The 20,532-nt window shown below is 43.5% G+C and overlaps 1 protein-coding gene across 4 annotated transcripts in view; it reads left to right on the top strand.

Moving 5' to 3' along the window:
* Positions 1 to 9,431: 9,431 nt before the first annotated feature.
* Positions 9,432 to 20,532, top strand: part of GNE (glucosamine (UDP-N-acetyl)-2-epimerase/N-acetylmannosamine kinase) — a 122,485-nt gene continuing 111,384 nt past the window's right edge. For 3 of the 4 annotated variants that reach the window (XM_039910807.1, XM_039910806.1, XM_029055890.2), the window contains exons 1-2: positions 9,432 to 9,508; positions 15,609 to 15,741. The gene's annotated coding sequence lies outside the window, so the exon portion shown is untranslated. Of the gene's footprint in view, positions 9,509 to 15,302; positions 15,466 to 15,608; positions 15,742 to 20,532 lie in introns of those variants that run through there. The other variant, XM_039910805.1, reaches the window with a different exon arrangement.

Here is a 20,532-nt window from a genome sequence, read left to right as displayed (position 1 = left end):
AGCAGCAAGCTATAGCAGGTGCCAAAATCTTCCCGTTGCTTCCAGCCTAACCAATTCTCTGGAGTTTGTGTTTCTGGAGCTGCTGCTTTCAGCTGAGGTGTGAACCTCATGGGGGAACCAGGGTATGGAGGGCAAGAGCAGCAGCCATTGTCTTGTGATCTGCTTCTTGCTGAACCACTCACCAGGGAGCTCAGGAGGAAGCCGCTGCGATTCTACTGCATCCCCATTGTCCTCTAAAACTTCCCCAGATTCAGCACTTTTACCCCTGATTTTTTTTTAATGGTATTTGTTAAGCACTTATTATGTGCCAGACACTGTACTAACCACTGGGGTAGACACAGGGGTCAATCCATGTTCCACATTGCACTCAGAGTCTTAATCCCCATTTTACAGATGAGATAACTGAGGCACAGAGAAGTTAAGTGACATATCCAAGGTCACATAGAGAAGTGACAGAGCCATGATTAGAAGCCAGGTCCTTCTGACTTTCAGGCCCATGCTCTATCCACGAGATCACCCTGCTTCCCTGATTGAAAACGTCTATTTGTGGGTCAAGATTTCAAACTCTCAGAAAAAATTGTAAATCTAGTCTCTGCTAAAAATAGAATCAACTGCTTGAAGTTTAATTTTCTTCTAAATTTAGACCACTTAAATGCACTGAGTCTCTCATTCTCTTCTCTCCAGGCCTCAGACTTGCAAACTCTCAGCACTTTGGCACTTACAACCACCCACATAATTTCTGTAATAATAATAATAATTATGGCATTTGTTAAGTGCCAAGCACTGTTCTAACTGTGAGGGTACATAGAAGGTAATCAGGTTGTCCCTCGTGGGGCTCACAGTCTTAATCCCCATTTTCCAGATGAGGTAACTGAGGCACAGAGAGGTTAAGTGGCTTGCCCAAGGTCACACAGCAGACAAGTGGCAGAGCTGGGATTAGAACCCACATCCTCTGACTCCCAAGCCCGTGCTCTTGCCACTAAGCACTTATTTACACCTTTTTCCATTCTTTGGTCCTCCAAACATGCTGACAATTATTATAGCTCTTATCATGAACTAAAGTTATGGAATCTAGACTGTCCCATTGAGTAGATAAATGCCTTTATTCCTTGGTCATTTATGTTTTTCTCCTCTTTCAATTTGGTACCATATGATCCTGCAATATGGCTGCAGTGGCTGCTTTTACCAACTCCATCATTCATTCATTCATTCATTCAGTTGTATTTATTAAACGCTTACTGTGTGTAGAGCACTGTACTAAGCACTTGGGAGATTACAATATAAGAATAAATAGACACATTCCCCGCCCACAGTGAGCTACACTTCAGAGGGAGAAGCAGATATTAATATAAATAAATTATAAATATGGACATAAGTGTTGTAGGGCTGGGAGGTGGATGAATAAAGGGAGCAAGTCAGGGTGATGCAGAAAGGAGTAGGAGAAGGGGAAAGAGGGCTTAATCAGGGAAGGCCCCTTGGAGGAGATGTGCCTTCAGTAAGGCTTTGAAGGGCAGGGAGAGTAATTGTCTGTCAGATCTGAGGAGGGAGAGCGTTCCAGACCACAGGCAGGACGTGGGTGAGGGGTCGGTGGCGAGATCGATGAGTCAGAGGCACAGTGAGAAGGTTAGCTTTAGAGGAGAGAAGTGTGTGGGGTGGTTGTAGTTGGAGAGTAGCGAGGTGAGGTAGGAGGGGGCGAGATGAATGAGTGTTTCAAAGCCAATGGTGAGGAGATTTTGTTTGATGCAGAGCTGGATGGGCAATCACTGGAGTTTACTGAGGAGTGGGGAAACCTGTCCTTAACGTTTTTGTTAAAAAATGATCCAGGGAGCAGAGTGAAGTATGGTCTGGAGTGGGGAGAGACAGGAGGCAGGGAGGTCAGCAAGGAGGCTGATACAGTAATCAAGGCGGGAATAGGATAAGTGATTGGATTAATGGGGTATCAGTGTGGATGGAGAGGAAAGGGTGGATTTTAGCGGTGTTGTGAAGGTGGAACCGACAGAATTTAGTGATGGTTGAATATGTGGGTTGAATGAGAGAGAGGAGTCAAGGATAATGCCTTTGTCTGGGAGGTGGTGCCTCTCTATAGGCCCCTAGTGGCCTTTGGACTTTGTCACCCTCTGGTGGCTTTAGACCTTGATCTGAGAAGCTGTTCCTCTCCATAGCCCCTTCGTGGCCTTAGATTTTTTTCTGAGAAGTTACTTCTATCTCTCGCCAGTCCCTCTAGACTGTCAGCTCATTGTAGGCAGGGACTGTCCCTGCTTATTGTGTTGTACTTTCCCAAGCGCTTAGTATAGTGATCTGTATATAGTAAGCGCTCAATAAATGCAATCGAATGAATGAATTAGAGGAGCGAAGCGTGAGGGCTCAGACCTTGATCTGGGAGGCCATCCCTCTCTGTCTAATTCATTCAATGGTATTTATTGAGCGCTTCCTATGTGCAGAGCACTGTACTAAGTGCTTGGAATGTACAATTCGGCAACAGATAGAGACAATCCCTGCCCAATAACGGGCTCACAGTCTCCCCGTTGTGGCCTTAGATGTTGGAAACTCTTCTAGTCAAACAGATTCCGCCATGTTCATAAAGGCTCCAGCCTGGGTGTTTATGGCCATGTGGGGGAGTGGGGTGGGGAGAGAGAGAGAATGAAAATCTGAGGCAGATCAGAAGCAATGGAAAAAGAAAATCCTAAAAATCTAGTGCAGCCACTGAAAAAATCCACAAGCGGTAGGAAAACATTTATGGTGAAATGTCCTTGAACATAACTACATTTTTTACCGCAGGACTATTTTGGGAGTTAAAGAATCGATTTGATTTGCTTCATTGAATATATCCTGCTTAATTCTCCCCTTGGGTCTTTAAATCCTAACTCCTTGAGTGAACAGAGAGAATATACCAGGGGGAATAGGAGGGATTTGCTCAATGCAATATCATCCACCTAATTGTCTCCTGGATCTTCAAGACCTAACTCCTCAAGGAAAGAAAGTGAATGTTTGCAGTGACATGAAGATATTTTCTTCATACAATGTCTCGCTTGATTCTCTTCTGATTTTTTCAAGTCAAAACTCCTGATTTGAGTAGAAAGAATATTTTAGGTGGAAAAGGAGATACTTGTTTCTAGAACTATCTCCTGCTTTATTCTCTCTTGGGTCTTAAAGTCCAACTTCTCGAGCAATTTGAAAACATTTGAGAAGGAAAAGAAGAGATTTAATTTGTTTTATACAATACCTCCCACTTACATTTCTCCTAGGTTTTTAAGGCCTAACTCCCTGAGGGAGCATTGACTATTTGAGGAAGAAAAGGAGGGATTTGCTTCATGTAATACTTTCCACTTAATCATCTCCTGAGCTTTCATGGCTTGGTGAGATGGTGGAGCAATGGAGAATAAAAGCTTCCTGCTAATTCCCCTAACAATCCCTGGAAGATCTCTCTTTATTTTCTCATCTTACATGTGCTGGGCATAGGCATGAAGTCCCTGGGCCTCTGGGCCTGAGAAGCATGTAAGAAGGAGCACTCAATAAATATGACTGATTGATTAAGAGTATTCCAAACAGGAGGGCAAGATTTTGGATTCCTTGGGATTCTAGTCCAGCTGTATCGGAAAGCTTTGATAACATTTAAACAACTGATATGAGGATAAATGCTTATTTTTTTAATTCAAAAAGACATTGTATGCTTTATGTTTTACTTAATGCAGTTTAGACCTCCACAAAACTTGTAGTTGGCACAATAAATGCCGAGCAATGCCTTTCACCTCTGATTCCCCAATGAAAACAGAGTGAGAAATGCAATGCTTTCCCCTCTGATTCTTCAGTGAAAACAGAGAGAGAAATGTGCCTATTCCAGTTTTCCAGGCTGGAAAACTGACCTCTGCCCTGAGAGGGGTTTGTACAACAAATAGCACAGCCCTGGGCTAGCGGTAGCCACAGCAGAGCACAGGGAGTGGGCAGAGGCTGTGACTACCTGCTCAATTGTCTTATACTTTCCCAAGTCCTAGTACACCACTCTACACACAGTAAGCACTCAGTAAATACCACTGATAGATTGATTAACTAACAGGAGCACAGATGCTTTGTTACTTTGTCCCAAGCCTTAGTGTAGGGAGCAGTCCTGAAGATAATAATAATAATAATGTTGGTATTTGTTAAGTGCTTACTATGTGCAGAGCACTGTTCTAAGCGCTGGGGTAGATACAGGGTCATCAGGTTGTCCCACGTGAGGCTCACAGTTAATCCCCATTTTACAGATGAGGTAACTGAGGCACAGAGAAGTTAAGTGACTTGCCCACAGTCACAGAGCTGACAAGTGGCAGAGCCGGGATTCGAACCCATGACCTCTGACTCCAAAGCCTGTGCTTTTTCCACTGAGCCACACTGCTTCTCTAATGCTGGAGTAGTTTTGGCCCAGCAGGGGTAAAGCAGAAGAGCTGTTGTGTGCTAACAGAAGAATCCAGAGCCTTGAAATACACTGATGTTGGCCATTTCTGACTCCCCCCCCCCCCCCCCCCCCCCCCACAATTATTGGTCCGTGAAAGGCAGGGCCTGGGGATGAGGCAATTTAATAAATGGAAAAGACAAGAGGATAAATTGAGAGCTAATAGTGCAGAGACCAGCAGGTTTTTATTCATTCATTGTTATTTATATTGAGTGCTTACTGTGTGCAGAGCACTGTACTAAGTGCTTGGGAGAGTACAATGCAACAATAAGCAGACACATTCCCTGCCCTCAATGAGCTTACAGTCTAGGGGGTGGGGGCTTGGGGGGAAAGACAGACATCAATACAAATAAATAAATTAGAGATATGTACATAAGTGCTGTGGGGCTGCGAGGAGGGAAGAACAAAGCGAGCAAGTCAGGGCGATGCAGAAGGGAGTAGAAGAAGAGGAAAGGAAGGGCTTAGTTTGGGAAGGCTTCTTGAAGGAGATGTGCCTTCAATTAGGCTTTGATGGGCGCTCCTCCCCTGCGTCTGAGACCGCGGGTACATCCTGGTGGCGGGATAAGTGAAGAGAAGTTTAGGAGGCTATGATCCTCCTGCTCAGAGGATCACCACCTCCCTCACCCACTTGCCTGCAGTCCTGCTGTGTGGCCTTCACCCTTTCATAATTAATTTATTTAATGTTGCGTTCCCCTCTAAACTGTAAACTCATTATGGGCAGGGAATGCGTCTACCAACTCTGTTGTATTGTGCTCTCCCAAGTGCTTAGTACAGTGCTCTGCACACATTAAGCACTCAATAAATACCATTGATTAATTGAGACTATTTTGGATATTTGAACTTCATTCAAAGCTTCCTGAAAGCCCACCGCCTCCAGGAGGAATCCCCTGATTAACTCCCTTCTTCCCCGGTTCCTCTGACGTTTGGAGACTCTCAGCCCTGCTTCCTCACCAAAATACCCCCCTGGAGCCACTTCAAGGGAGCCTGCATTACTGATAGTGATTTGCCTAAAGTCATACAGCAGACAGATTAGAACCCAGGTCCTTTGACTCCTAGGCCTGTGCTCTTTCCACTAGGCTATAATGCTACTCATGTCTTATGTCGGCGCCCCTCCGCTGATGTTCCCAAGAGGGTTTTGGATGATGATAAAGCGACCCCATGGCTCTCAGCTTCCCCCATGTCTCCCCTCATGGCCATGTGGCGCTGGCGTCCACAGACCATCCCTTTCTCCTGGAAAGGGCTTTTCTCCGATGGTTTCTGTCACTCCAACAGAGCGTGAAGTTGTGTTTTTAGCATCCCCGCCCATGCTTTTCATTTCAGAGGCTTCGTTCCAACTGACATTCCCAGTGGCATGACCAAACAAAATATGAGTTTTCAGACTTGGCACAATTCAGCCCACGGTCTCTAGGCCCAGATTCGCTTACAACAGCTCCAATCCAACTAGGTTCCCATTGAGCTCCAACTGGGCTCTGCCCATGATCACTTTGCTTCATCTCTCTATTCTCAGAACAGACGTCTCTGAGGTGACTGGAAAAGTTGCATTAGGGAAGGGGAAATAGGGAGCTCTGCTAATCGGGGAGTAAGACTCACCGGATCTTTAAATAGGCAGACCGAATTGAAATAACCGAGGTTTTCTTAGATTTAGTTAGTTCAGCCAGCAATATCTAATTTCAGCGAGGAGGACAATCAGGATAGAAGTTTGTGTGTGTGTGTGTGTGTATAAATATATATCCAAATTATATATAATTTTTCCTGAAAGCAGTTAAAACTGCTGAGCAGTGTAGTCATGTGTCTGTTATATTGTGATACTGTACTCTCCCAAGTGCATAGTACAGTGCTCTGCACACATTATGTGTTCAATAAATACAATTGATTGATTGATGGAGTCTAGCATCTAGATTAAGAATAGGAGGAGAAAGAAAATGTGGCCTAATTGCAGGATCTACTTGGGGCAAAAGTGGACTTTTGGAGAGGATTTTTCTAGACTGTGAGCCCTATGTAGGACAGGGACTGTGTCCAACCCGATTATCTTGTATCTACCCCAGTGCTTAGAATAGTGCCTGGCACATAGTAAGCACTTAACAAATACTGTAATATTAATTGTTATTATCATCAGTGGAAAATTCCCCTTACGGTTGGAATCTGGCCAAGATTCCAAGATTTGCCCAAGACAAATCTAATCCTCAGGCTCAAACCAACACTTCCATAGACCCACCCTTAAGGCGGGGAGATCATCAAGGATCCACTACAGCTATCAATCAATGAATCCATCAGTGGTATTTATGGCCCTAAAGTCCTAAAGCCTGTCCCAGGATTCCAGATGTGAGCTAATCTGCCTGCCTAACAGAAAGCATTTGGGGCTTTTTCAATAATAATAGTAGTACAGTCCACCACACCAAGTAGGTACTACTAATCACAGTATTTGTTAAGCCCTTGCTATGTGCTAGGTGCTGTACTAAGCGCTGGGGTGGATACCAGTAAATAGGGTTGGACACAGTCAGGCTCACAGTTTCAATCCCCATTTTACAGATGAGGGAACTGAAGCACAGAGAAGTGAAGGGACTTGCCCAGGGTCACACAGCAGATTACTACTACTGCTCTTAGTATCTGTTTTTCTGTTTTTCTCTGACTTTGATTCTCTCTGTCAGCCTGAGTGATCTTTCTGTTTCTCTTTGATTTCGGTACTGTTGTGTTTGTGAGTGATTTTGTGCATATTTTTCCTTCACTACCTCATCATTACCCACAGTGCAAGAGGGGTTTGAATAAATTTGTGGATGAAAGGTCCATAATGGGCTACTAGACAAAAATGTTAGGGCATTACCAGATCAAACTCTAACCCAAATCATCATAGAAAAGGTGAAGAAGTTTTACTGGGTGATTTATTGAGCACCATGAAAGATTCCACTGTGAAACATCCCCATTGCAGAGTATATAGCTTTTGATGGTGAATGCCAGATAAACAAAGCTTTAGGTATTGGTCACCTCACTGTCAAGAAAATAAGTATTGGAGTAAAGCAAATACTGTAGCTCAATAATTCATCTGCTAGAACTTTCCAGAGTGACTCATGCTCATGGAAAGTCGTCTGTTTAAATTATTTAAGCATAGTATTTTGTATTTATATAAAGAAATATCATATGGCAGGTGCATAGCATTAATAATGAAATGGAAATTTTAAGTTGGTCATCAATTGGTTCTGTTACATTTGGTTCTGTTCTAATAAGTAGAAAAAGGCCCCAGTTCCTAAAAATCAAAAATTGCTTATATACTGGGATTCAATGAATAATGAAGCCATGCTTGCTGTAAATCCCACTGGTAAATACATTTACTCAGTAATCCAAGTGGATTGTGGAAAATGGTGTTTGTTAATCTTGCTCTTTAATTTAGAATGGCCTTTTAAATGGTAAACCCAGAAAGAAGGTATGAGGTATTATTATTATTAATGAAACCTCTGCATAGAAAGCTTTTTGGAGGAATCAGAGACATAGTTGCCAGTGGCTGGGGCTGTTCAGCTCTGAGGAATCCTGCTAGTTGGCAGTTGTGAACATTTCCATTAAAACCGGAGTGTATAAAGTCCTTATGGAAAAAATGTGTGATTACAAAGCCACTGTACATAATGAAGGAGTGGAGCAGACATGCTGCAATTATTCAAAAGTGATGCAAGAAAACCCTCATTTATGTTTAACAATTTCAGTTTGGTTTTGCAATTTGGGTTGTGCTCTAAGGGCAGGGTTAGGGATGCTTTCATCTGCCTGGGCAAAGCAGTCATATTAAGGAGTTACACCCACATTTTTGCGGTCACAATATGGCAATGATGGAGTCTTGTAAATTGAAGCCACATTTTGGCTTAACGATTCCTCAGGTCAAAAACAGGTCTGATGTCAAGTTTCATTTGCCTATTTATTCATTACCTAAGCAGTACTGTTCCATTGCTTCACTGTGGTTCCTTATTGTCTTTTCTGCTGCCAATCTAATGATGATAATAAAATAATAATAATAAAATAATAATAATAATAATGAAGTATCATGGCCTAGTGGATAGAGCACAGGCCTGGGAGTCAGAAGCACCTGGGTTCTAATCCTGGCTTTGCCACTTGTCGGCTGTGTGACCTGGGGAAAGCCACTTAATTTATCTGTGCTACAGTTATTTCATCTGTAAAATAGGGATTAAAACTGTGAGCCCCATGTGGGGCATGAGCTGTGTCCAACCTGATAATCTCGTATCTACTCCAGTGCTTATCTACTCCAGTGCTTAGTACAATGCCTGGCACATAGTACGTGCTTAACAAATACCATAATTCATAATAATAATAATAATGATTACGATATTTGTTAATTTACTATATGCTAAACCCTGGGGTTGATACAAAATACTCATCAGATCAGACCTAATCCTCTTCTACAAGGGATTCACAATCTAATGAGGAGGGAGTACAGGTGTATCATTTCCATCTTACAAGTGTAGAAACTGAGGCACAAAGAAGTTAAGTGACTTCCCAAAGTCAAACAGCAGGCAACTGTGTGGGATTAGAACCCAGATCCCCCAACTCCTAGGCCCATTCTCTTTCTATGAGGCCACACTGAGAAGCAACAGCATGTAAAGGTGCTAGGGGTGTGAGGGGTTGGATTTCATTCATTTGTACTCTCTCACATACTTAGTGCACTGCACACAGTCGTTAGTCAGAACTATTGATTGATTGATCATTGCCATAATGATCATTGGAGAAGCAGCGTGGTTCAGTGGAAAGAGCCTGGGCTTTGGAGTCAGAGGTCATGAGTTCGACTCCCGGCTCTGCCACTTGTCAGCTGTGTGACTGTGGGCAAGTCACTTAACTTCTTTGTGCCTCAGTTCCCTCATCTGTAAAATGGGGATTAAAAGTGTGTGAGCCTCATGTGGGACAACCTGATTACCCTGTATCTCCCCCAGCGCTTAGAACAGTGCTCGGCACCTAGTAAGCGCTTAACAAATACCAACATTATTATTTTATTATTTATAATCTCCAGGAGAACATATGCAATATCAACTCAAAACTCCTTCGGCTGATCTCAGCTGCCTGATATGCACATAAGGAAAGAGTAAGGTAAGCAGGACTCGGGATGAGTGTTTTCTAAATTTACAGGAATACCATTTAGTCAGTAAAGATGGGGCATGACATTTGGTTGAAGTGTCCATAGAAGCATCATGGAGCATACCGTTTAGTAATCCAGAATGGCTGACACTCCAGCTTCTGAGAAAAAGGGGTGCATCGTCATTTATTGAGCAACTTCTATGTACAGAGCCCTGTACTAGGCTCTTGGGAACATACAATTCAAGTAGATGATAAGGACCCTGCCCTTGAGGCATTTTATAATCTGTTGGGGGGAAAAAGACACAGATCGAAGCAAAAATGCCACAGGATCAGCTGTGAATCAAGAAAGGCTCTATGAATGTCAGCCTAAATAATGAAGGCAAAATAAAGAAGTCTCTTTAGTTTTGCTCTGCAAGTATAGCGGACATTCCAGATCTTTCCAGCACCACTTCTGAACAGGAGTGGGGGAAAGCTAGTGTTGCAGATTTGATTGAGAACCAGAAGACCTGAACTTGCTTTGAGTCACTTTCTCTCTAAGCTTCCATTTCTTCGTTTATGAAATGAGGATAGCAATACCTGCCTCTACTTGTTTTCTGGAGACTTTTTAAAGGGGAATGAAATAAAGCTTATGAGATCTGATCGTTCTGGAGATGTGCTTTTCTAAATATAAACGCTTTTGAAATTATTCCTTCCTCTCTGATTCACCCTTATCCAGACTTCTACCTTCGTCAAAGGGGAGAGAATTTAGCCCCCAGATGACTCTAATCCCCACCCCTCAGAGGGGACATAGCCCAGGTGTAATGATGAGCTACCTTGCACATACCCCAGTACTTAGTACAGTGTTTGGCACATAGTAAACCCTTAACAAATATCACAACTAATGAAAATATGTGAAAATAAGAAGTTTCTATTAAGTGGGGTGGTCATCATCATCATCATCATCATCACCATCTAAGCTTGTTGCGGGCAGGGAATGTGTCTATCGTTGTATGGTACTCCAAATCTGAGGTTGGAGAGGGAGTTCCAAGCAAGGGTAAGAGTGTAAGTGGTGGATTGGACGTGGGAATGTCACCTGCTGAACTGCTTCGCCAAGATTTTGAGTGCTGCTACAAAACTGGGAGGTCTTTGAGAGCCATTTTTGAGAGTGAATATCCAGAGTTAGCCAAATAGTGCTGCATATTTCAGAATAGTGTATGAGCCACATGGACTACATTCTGGGGGTTGCCAACTACTTTCTGGCCATGGATTGGGCACTACTGTCCATCTTCCAGGGTCATTTTGGGTTCAGAGTTATTGTTTTAGAGTCCCCTACAATATTAATAATGATAATTATGATATTTGTTAAGCACTTTACTATGTGCCAGGCACTGTACTAAGCACTGGGGTGGCTAAAAGCAAATCGGGTTGGACACAGTCCCTGTCCCATGTAGGGCCCACAATCTCAATCCCCATTTTACAGATGAGGTAACTGAGGCCCAGAGAAGTGAAGTGACGCCCTCTCTAACCTCAGATTTGTCAAACCACATCCTTCCCTACCTTTGAAACCCTCCCCCACCAAAAACTCCTCCTAAAGATTAATCCCCACCTTCCCACTCAAGTCAAAGTCACACAGCAGACACATGGCAGAGCCGGAATTAGAATCCATGACCTTCTGACTCCCAGGCCCCATGTTCTATCCACTGCACCATGCAAAACTGCTCTCCCTCCTTCCCAATTTCTCCTCCTCTTCCCTTCTTCTGTCCTTCTCCCCTGTTCCCAGAGATGGTAGCGGGGGCATCAAAGGAGGGCCAAAGCACTGTATCTCCACACCAGTGGTTCCAGTCTGAGTTGAACGGAAGGATAACTTCGCACCATTTAGGAACATGGTGAATTCCACTAGGTGTCACTCCAGTTCTAAACAATCGGGCACCCAAGCAAAAGACCACTGCCAAAGTCACGTTTGATGGATTCATCCCATTTCATCCCTGAAAATCTATGAAAATCACATGGAAATGATGACAGGGATCAAGCAAAAGGTGATAATCTGGTTGTATGATAAAAGTGTAGCAACACTGTCATAGAACCAGTAGCATTCAACAACGAGTCAATGAATTCTACTGGGTGTCACTTCAGCTCCAGGTGATGCTCCTTCAATTAATCAGTGATAATAGTAATTGATAATTATGGTATTTGTTAAGCACTTACCATGTGCCAGGCACTGTACTAAACTCTGGGGTGCTGTTATTGAGCACTTAGTATGTACAGATCTGATTGTTTCATATTTACACTGTAACCTCCTTGTGGGCAGGGATTGTGTGTGCAAACTCTGTTGTATTGTACTCTCCCAAGGACTCAGCACAGTGCTCAGCACACAGTAAATGCTCAATAGATTGATTTACTGGATACCCTGTCAAAATTCTGCTGTTAATATCACACGTGGTAATTGGCATACTTTCTACCTGAGAGCTTATTAATCAATTCATAATGCTTCCTGAGTACCTACTGTTTGCAGAGCACTGTACTAAGTGCTTGGAGAGTATGGTAGTGGCTCTGCCACTTGTCTGCTCTGTGACTCTGGGCAAGTCACTCAACTTCTCTGTGCCTCACTGTCCTCATCTGTAAAATGGGGATTCAGACTGCGAGCCCTATGTGGGATAGGGACTGCATAATAATAATAATAATAATAATAATGGCATGTGTTAAGTGCTTACTGTGTAGCAGGCATTGTGATGGATACAAGCAACTCCTGTTGGACACAGTCCCTGTCCCAAGTGGGACTCACAGTCTCAACCCCCAGTTTATAGATGAGGTAACTGAGGCCCAGAGAAGCAAAGTGACTTGCCCAAGGTCACACAGCAGACAAGTGGCAGAGCTGGGATTAGAACCCATGACCTTCTGTCTCCCAGGCCCACGCTCTATCCACTACATCACGTTGCTTCTCTGTCTCCAGCCTGATTATCTTGTATCTACCCCAGCCCTTAGTACAGTGCCAGGCACATAGTAAACGCTTAACGAATACCACAATTATTATTATTATTGTTACTACTCCGATTCCCAGAGCAGAGGAGGGAGCCAGTTGCGGGGAAACCAGTGTTTCTTCACCTTGCCCAGCCTCCCATCTGGTCAAGTCCCAGACTTTTTTCCCATTCCCCTCTGACTCCTTCTCCCTGCCCCTGAACAGGGGTGGTGAGCAAGGCCAATCCCACACCCATCCCTCTATCTGGGATAGCCAAGGTTTTTGCCAATGCAAGTGTATTTCCTATCACTTAGATGATATTAAAAGGCCCAATTTATAAAGACAGAGTTCCTTTATCTGATGAGTTCTGAAAGAGCAAGAATAAAGAAAAACTTCACATCACTTAGAACATGTTTTTCCCTAGGAAATTTAGCAAAATGAATGTCTCAGGCAATCTTCTCTCCTAAGCCAAGGCTATTAGATTAGAATAAATGTGGCATTTCTAGCTCTGGGTAAATGGAAGGAAATAAACCTGTAAGTGATTAAGAAGCTTTATCCTAAATGGACTAAATGCCTGTAATGAAGAAGAATCTCTTGACTGTCATGCAAGCAAATGTGAAAATTAGAATTTATGCTTAATACTATTAGCATTGCAGCCAATATGCCTACAAAGAGAATCTAATTCAACTGTAGAATATCAGATTATTCATTAAAAATCACCAGAGAAATTTACCCAAAGTTAAAAATTAGCACAACCTTGGCCATAAGCAGTCTAACGAAGTAGCTTAAATTGGCAACCGTTTATAGCCATTATTCACTGCAGCACTGAATTCAGTCATATTTATTGGGCACTTACTGTGTGCAGAGCATTGTACTAAGCGTCGAAACAAGTGAAAGCTACTAGAAAACACAAATATAAACCTATTTCAGACATTAGTCTCTCAGATTATTTCTGTTTAACAAATGAATGAGTAAAACGACAATTGCAGGTTTAGTCTTTCCAGTCAGTTGACTCTGGCTTGATGAGCTGGTGTAATTCTCCCTTTTCATTTCAGGGGCTGGGGGAAGCAATAAAGTGATTGTCTCTGTCTATAACTGTTATGTGTCCTAGCAATGCTTTATTGGTTTAGCCCTAGTTAAGCACTTTGGGAGTTGGAAACTGGGAGAGGAGATTGGGCTAATGGAGTCGGGATTGAGTTATCTGGGAGCAAGAGCAGAGGAGTCGGACTGTAGCTAAGGATATTTAGTGATCTGAGTAAACTCTCCCCAGGACTTGGATTTAAATTCCTTAAAATGAGAGAATCGTGGCCCACTCAGGACTGTGAATCACTCTACCCACCTGCATCTCCCCTAGCCTCCAGGACATCTCCACTTGGTTGTCCTGCTGGCACCTCGAACTCAACATGTCTAAAACTGAACTCCTCATCTTCCTCTAAGCACACTCCTCCTCCTCCTAATTTCCCATCTTTGTCTACAGCACCACCATCCTCCCTGTCTCACAAGCCTGTAACCTTGGTATTATCCTCGACTCATTTCTCTCATTCAACCCACATATTCGACCTGTCACCAAATCCTGTCCGTTCACCCTTCACAGCATTACTAAAATCCGCCCCCTTTCACCTTCATCCAAACTGCTACCGCGTTGACCCAAGCACTTATCCTGTTCCGCCTTGACTGCTGCATCAGCCTCCAGGTTGACCTCCCTACCTCCTGCCTCTCCCCACTAAAGTCCATACTTCACTCTCTGCCCGGATCATTTTTCTACAAAACTGCTCAGTCCATATTTCCCTGCTCCTAAAGAACCTCCAGTGGTTGCCCACGCACCTGCGCATCAAACAGAAAGTCCTCACCGTAGGCTTTAAAGCCCTCAATCACCTTGTCCCCTCCTACTTTGCCTTCCTGATTTCCTACTACAACGCAACCTGCACACCTCGCTCCTCTAATGCCAACCTACTCACTGTACCTTGATCTTACCTATCTCTTCGCCAACCTCTCCCCCACGTCATGCCTCTGGTCTGGCATATCCGACAGTCAAACACCCTAATTACCTTCAAAGACTTATGAAAACCACATCTCCTCCAAGAGGCCTTCCCAACTAAACCCTCATTTCCTCTTCACTCACTCTGTTCTATGTTGCCCTTATGCTTGGATTTGCACCCTTTATTCACCCCTCCCTTAGCCCCACAGCACTTATGGACATATTTGTAGTTTATATTAATATCTTTATCGCCCTCTAGTCTGTAAACTCGTTGTGGGCAGGGAACGTGTTGACTCACATGGCAAGCACTCAGTAAATATGATCGATCATCCTCAACTCCTCAATGCCTTTCAGCTTTCACATTCAATTTACTGCTAAATCCTGCTGATTCTTCCTCCTCTACAGTTCCTGAATCCTCCCCTTCCTCTACAGCCAAGGTGCTATCACCTTAGTCCAAGGTCTTGCCATATTGGACAGGGATTGTCTCTATCTGTTGCTGAATTGTACATTCCAAGCACTTAGTTCAGTGCTCTGCACATAGTACCAAGTGTTCAAAAAATACCATTGACTGACCGAGGCCGTGGGAGCCTGCCGCTGCCTCCCGTTCATGAGCCTGCCGCTGCCTCGCGTTCATCCTGTGAAATGGGGATTGAGACTGTGAGGCCCACAGGGGAAAGGGACTGTGTCCAACCCGATTTGCTTGTATCTAACCAAGTGTTTAGTGCAGTGCTTGGCACATAGTTGAGCGATAAAGCAATACCACAATTATTACTATTATTATTTGGCTTCGAGGCTTGCTTTTCCCACTGTTTTCCAACTCACTGTCTTCTTTCCTCCCCAGCCAACCTTCTATCTGGACCTCGCTCTTGACTCCCTCACCTCCGACCTCTCATCCCCAATCACCAGAATGTCTTCGTCTAATTTGAATACGAATAGGTGGGAAACAAACAAAGCATCTTGGGATTTCTGCTTGCATGCCTTACTACCAGCTATGGAAATCAAATGCAGCTATGGAAATCAAATGCGGGCAAGACAACCTAATGACTATCGTTCAAAGTAAGCAACCTACAACCCTAGCACCTTTTATAGTGCTGGCACTAATGGTCCTTTATGCAAACACAAAAGGACTTCTGAGAGCCAAACGGGACATCCTCCCTAGGATATGGATCACCTGCAAATGTCATGTGCTTTGTCTCCAGGAGACTCAAAAACAAACAAGAATACAAGAATCTCTGGGATGAGATTAACTGCTTGAAGAGAACATGAGAACATGAGTCAGAAGGTCATGGGTTCTAATCCTGGCACCGCCACTTGTCTGCTGTGTGACCTTGGGTAAGTTTTGCAGTCCTTCAAATTGATTTGAAGCTTGAAACTACACTGCCTCCACACTCTAACTCTTCCAAAACAATATGCTGGCTTCTTGATTTCCTATTTCCTTGTCTATCGGTGTGTCATCGATCAATGTGCTGCCCAGGTAATAGAATTTGTGATAGCATTTTAGCTCCATGTTACCAATGAAGCTCTCCAGTAGTGTATAACATCTCTTCTCCAGTAATGGTGTATAAGAGCGTAACTTTTTAAGACTTATTGTCTTTCTGCAGCGCGTGGCTGGCTCAGCAAAGCAAATTACAGTCATTTATGTGCATGGCTTAGTGGAAAGAGCGTGGGCCTGGGAGTCAGGAAATGAGAGGTTAGTCAGGGAAGGCTTCTTTGAGCAGATGTAGGAGGGTTTCAAAGGTGGGGAGAGTGGTGGACTGTTAGATACAAGTGGAGAGGGAGTTCCAGGTCCAAGGGAAGGATGTGAGCAAGGGCTCGGAGGCGGGATAGACAGGATGGAAGTGCAAAGAGTAGGTTGGTGTTAGAGGAGTTGAGCGTGTGAATTGGGTTGTAGCAGGAGAGCAGCGAGGTAAGGTTGGAGGGCGAGAGCAACAACTTGGTGGTTTGAAGGCCATTTTTTGATAAATATCAGTATTGTCAGTGTGAGTTTGGAGTACATCGGTCAATGAGCTGCCTAGCACTGAGATTTTCACTGCCCCCTACTCACTTTTTGCACCGTGTATCCTATCAGGACCAGGATAGGCAAAAAAATCTGTCAGTAGATTCATCCATAGTATTTATTGAGCACCTACTGGGTGCAGAGCACTGAACTAAGTACTTAATCCAATCAACCAGTGGTATCTATTGAGCGCTTATTTTGGGCAGAGCATTGTACTAAGCACTTGGGGCAGTACAGTACAATTCGTAGACACAATTCCTGCCCTCAAGGAGCTTACAGTGGAGGAGGGGAAAAAGACATTAAATAAATTAAAGGTAAGGGAAGTAATAAGCACAAGGATTCACAAAGCACATAAGTGCTTCGATGATGATAGTGATGGTATTTGTTATTAGTAGTAAAATGATAATAATGATGATGATGCTATTTGTTAAGTGCTTACTATGTGTCAAGTACGGTTCTAAGTGCTGGGGTAGACATAAGCTAATCAGGTTGGATACAGTCCCTGTCCCACATGGGGCTCACAGTCTTAATCTCCATTTTACAGATGAGGGAACTGAGGCCAGTGAAGTGAAGTGACTTGCCCAAGGTCACACAACAGACAAGTGGCAGAGCTGGAGTTAGAACTCAGGTCCTTCTGACTCCCAGGCCCATGCTCTATCCACTAGGCCATGCTGCTTCCCTTTTAAGCCCTTATTATGTGTCAAGCACTGTTCCGTGCAGTGGGGTAGCTACAAGTCAATTAGGTTGGACACAGTCCCTGTCCCACGTGGGTCTCACAGTCTAAGTAGGAGGGAGGGCAGACATTGAACCCCCATTTTGCAGATGAGGCAACTGAGGCACAGAGAAGTAGAGTGACCTGCTCAAGGTTACACAGCGAGTAAGTGGCAAAACAGGGATTAGAACCCAGGTCCTCTGACTCCAAGGCCCTTGCTCTTTCCACTAGGCTAGTCTGCTATGGTGATGGGGATGAGGTGGAGACTACTTAAGTGCATAGAAGAGGTGGTATGGAAGGAAAGTAAGGTGGGGGAAGAAAGCATAATTAAGGAAGACTTCCTGAAGAAGATATGAATTCAGTAGAGAAGCAGCGTGGCTCAGTGGAAAAAGCACGGGCTTTGGAGTCAGAGGTCATGAGTTCGAATCCCAACTCCGCCACTTGTCAGCTGTGTGACTGTGGGCAAGTCACTTAACTTCTCTGTGCCTCACTTACCTCATCTGTAAAATGGGGATTAAGACTGTGAGCCCCATGTGGGACAACCTGATTCCCCTGTGTCTACCCCAGCGCTTAGAACAGTGCTCTGCACATAGTAAGTGCTTAACAAATACCAACATTATTATTATTAGAGCTTTTAAAATGGGGAGATTGTCTAACAGATATGTAGGGAGTGAAAGTTCCAGGCAATAGTGAGGGCATGAGTAGGTCACCTCTCGCTGGTGAGGCGAGAGGGAGGGACAATAAATTAGTATTAGAGGAGCGAAGGATATGGGCTCGGTTGTAGTGGGAGAGGAGTGAGGATAAGTGAGGTGGGGAGACAGGGAATGCTGACTGAGTGCCTTGAATCCAACGGCAAGGAGTTTCTGCTTGATGCAGAGATGGCTGAGCAACCACTGGAGGAGGGAATCCCTGTCCTCCAGGAGTTTACAATCCAGCAGGGCAAACCGACAGCCTGGCCTACTGGTTAGAGTACGGGCCTGGGATTCAGAAGGACCTGGGTTCTAATCCCAGCTCCACCACTTGTCTGCTGTGTGACCTTGGACAAGTCACTTCTCTGGGCCTCAGTTACCTCATCTGGAAAATGGAGATAACAATAATAATAATAATAGTAATGATGATGATGGTATTTGTTGAGCACTTACTATGTACCAAGCTCTGTTCTAAGTGCTGGGGTAGATACAAGGTAATCATAAATACCTTCATAAATCATAATCATGATTGAATGAAAGAATAATCAGGTTGTCCCACGTGAGGCTCACAGTTTTAACCCCCATTTTACAGATGAGGTAACTGAGGCACAGAGCTGCCCAAAGTCACACAGATAAGTGGCAGAGCCGCGATTTGAATCCACGATCTCTGACTCCCAAGCCTGGGCTCTTTCCACTAAGCCACGCTGCTTCTCAATGAGACGGGGAGCCCTATGTGGGATAAGGACTATGTCCAACTCAATTATCTTGAATCTACCCCAGTGCTTAGGATAGTATCTCGCATACAGTAAGCACTTAACAAACACCACAATTATTATTATTCCTGCGATTAAAAATAAAGCGTTAAAAAATCTACCTTTCATTTATTGTGAGATAGGAGGGTCCTTATTATGGTTTCCTTAGGATTATTCAGGTACCTTGACTCCTTTACTCTTTACACTTCAGCATATAAACTAAAAACACCCAATTACCTTTTGTTCTGTTAAGATGAAAGCATAAAATTTGGTTAGTTTTATTGGTTAATTTGGTTAATTGCACATCCAGATCTGGGCACGTTTTTATATTTGTTACACTGTTCCCTAGACCCATTTTTAAGTGATCAAAAAAGACAGACCCTTACTGCCGTAGACTGTCCTAACGTTTTCAATGGTGCAAACTTATTTTTATAAATAAAATTGAATTGTGTCTATAAAAGTATCTAGAGGTGGATGGGCAATGACTGAAGTTTTTTGAGGAGCAGGGTGACGTGTCCTGAGCATTTCTGTAGACAAATGGTCTGGGCAGTAGAGTGGACTGGACTGGAGTGAGGAGAGACAGGAGGCTAGGAGGTCAGTCAGGAAGCTGATGCAATAATTCAGTCAGGTTAGGATGAGTAATTGTATTAACGTGATAGCAGTTTGGATGGAGAGGAAAGGGCAGATTTTAGACATGTTAAGATGATTAAGAACAGGACATTACATATCAGCAACAGCCTATGTTTCCAAGAGACTACTCTGAGAAGATGAAATGGAGTACTTAGTATGTTTCTGCAGGAAGCTGAATTAGAATTTTTAAATGAGTCAACAAAATAGCCCTGAGCCCCAAGCTCCCGGAAGACAGGTTCCACAAAGGGAAAGAATGGGTTTGACGTCAAAAGGAAGGTCACATTCATTCATTCATTCAATCTTATTAATTGAGGGCGCAGAAGCATAGTTGACTATGGAGACGCAGTGTTGCCTAGTGGAAAGAGCACAGGCCTGGAAGTCAGAGGATCTGGGTTCTAATCTCGCCTACACCACTTGTCTGCTCTGTGACCGTGGGCAAGTCACTTCATTCAATCATATTTCTTGAGCGCTTGTACAAATAAATAAATTACAGATATGTACATCTGTAAAATGAGGAGTAAGACTGTGAGCCCCAAATAGGACATGGACTGTGTCCAACCTGATTAGCTTCGAACTACCCCAGCAGTTAGTACAATGCCTGGCACATATTAAGTATTTATTAATATCATCATCAATAATAATAATAATACATGGGATACTGCTGATCTGACCTTCAGACTAGGGTTTTTTTTAATGAAGAAAAGGGTATGGATTAGAGCTGTTGGAGACAATAATGAAATGGCTTCCTCCAAAACACTATTCTAGCGGCTGCCTTCTTTAACATATAAACCAATGACCACCCAGTCACAGGAATACAACTCTTTAAAAAGATTTGTGATCTGTGCCCTGCTCACAGGAAGCTTTGCCAGTGTAGAGAGCTGGCTAACATAACCAATTGGTGACAGATGTGTTCTACCTGACCAACTCAAAGAACCTTTGTGATCTCACTCCTAATCTCCAAATTCCTATTTACTTGGGGATGATATGGAATCTACCATTGTCTTTTAAAGTACCTGGTGTGAGAATATAAGAGGAAAGTCAGGGCCAATAATGATATTTTCTGGAGTGAATTTGGCCTAGAATGTTTAATAAATACATTAGAATGTTCATGTTCTTCTGCAGGAGATTAACTCTATAAGCACACAAAATATGACTCATAAAGATTTTTTCCCCTTAAGAAACGAACAGTTCAGCTGAGAAGGAAAAGGATTTCTACAAGAAAGCAACAAGAGGGGGCATTGTTACACAGTAGTTTAAAATTATAATCACAACAACAACAACAAAATGGGAACAAAAAAAGCAAGAATATTTTGTTGCCCTTGGCAAAGAATCTGGAATTTAAAA

The sequence above is a fragment of the Ornithorhynchus anatinus genome, chromosome X5, assembly GCF_004115215.2.
Source record: "Ornithorhynchus anatinus isolate Pmale09 chromosome X5, mOrnAna1.pri.v4, whole genome shotgun sequence".
Classification (NCBI taxonomy): domain Eukaryota; kingdom Metazoa; phylum Chordata; class Mammalia; order Monotremata; family Ornithorhynchidae; genus Ornithorhynchus; species Ornithorhynchus anatinus.
The sequence above is the reverse complement of the archived record's forward strand: the minus strand, read 5'-3'. Positions and strand labels throughout refer to the sequence as shown.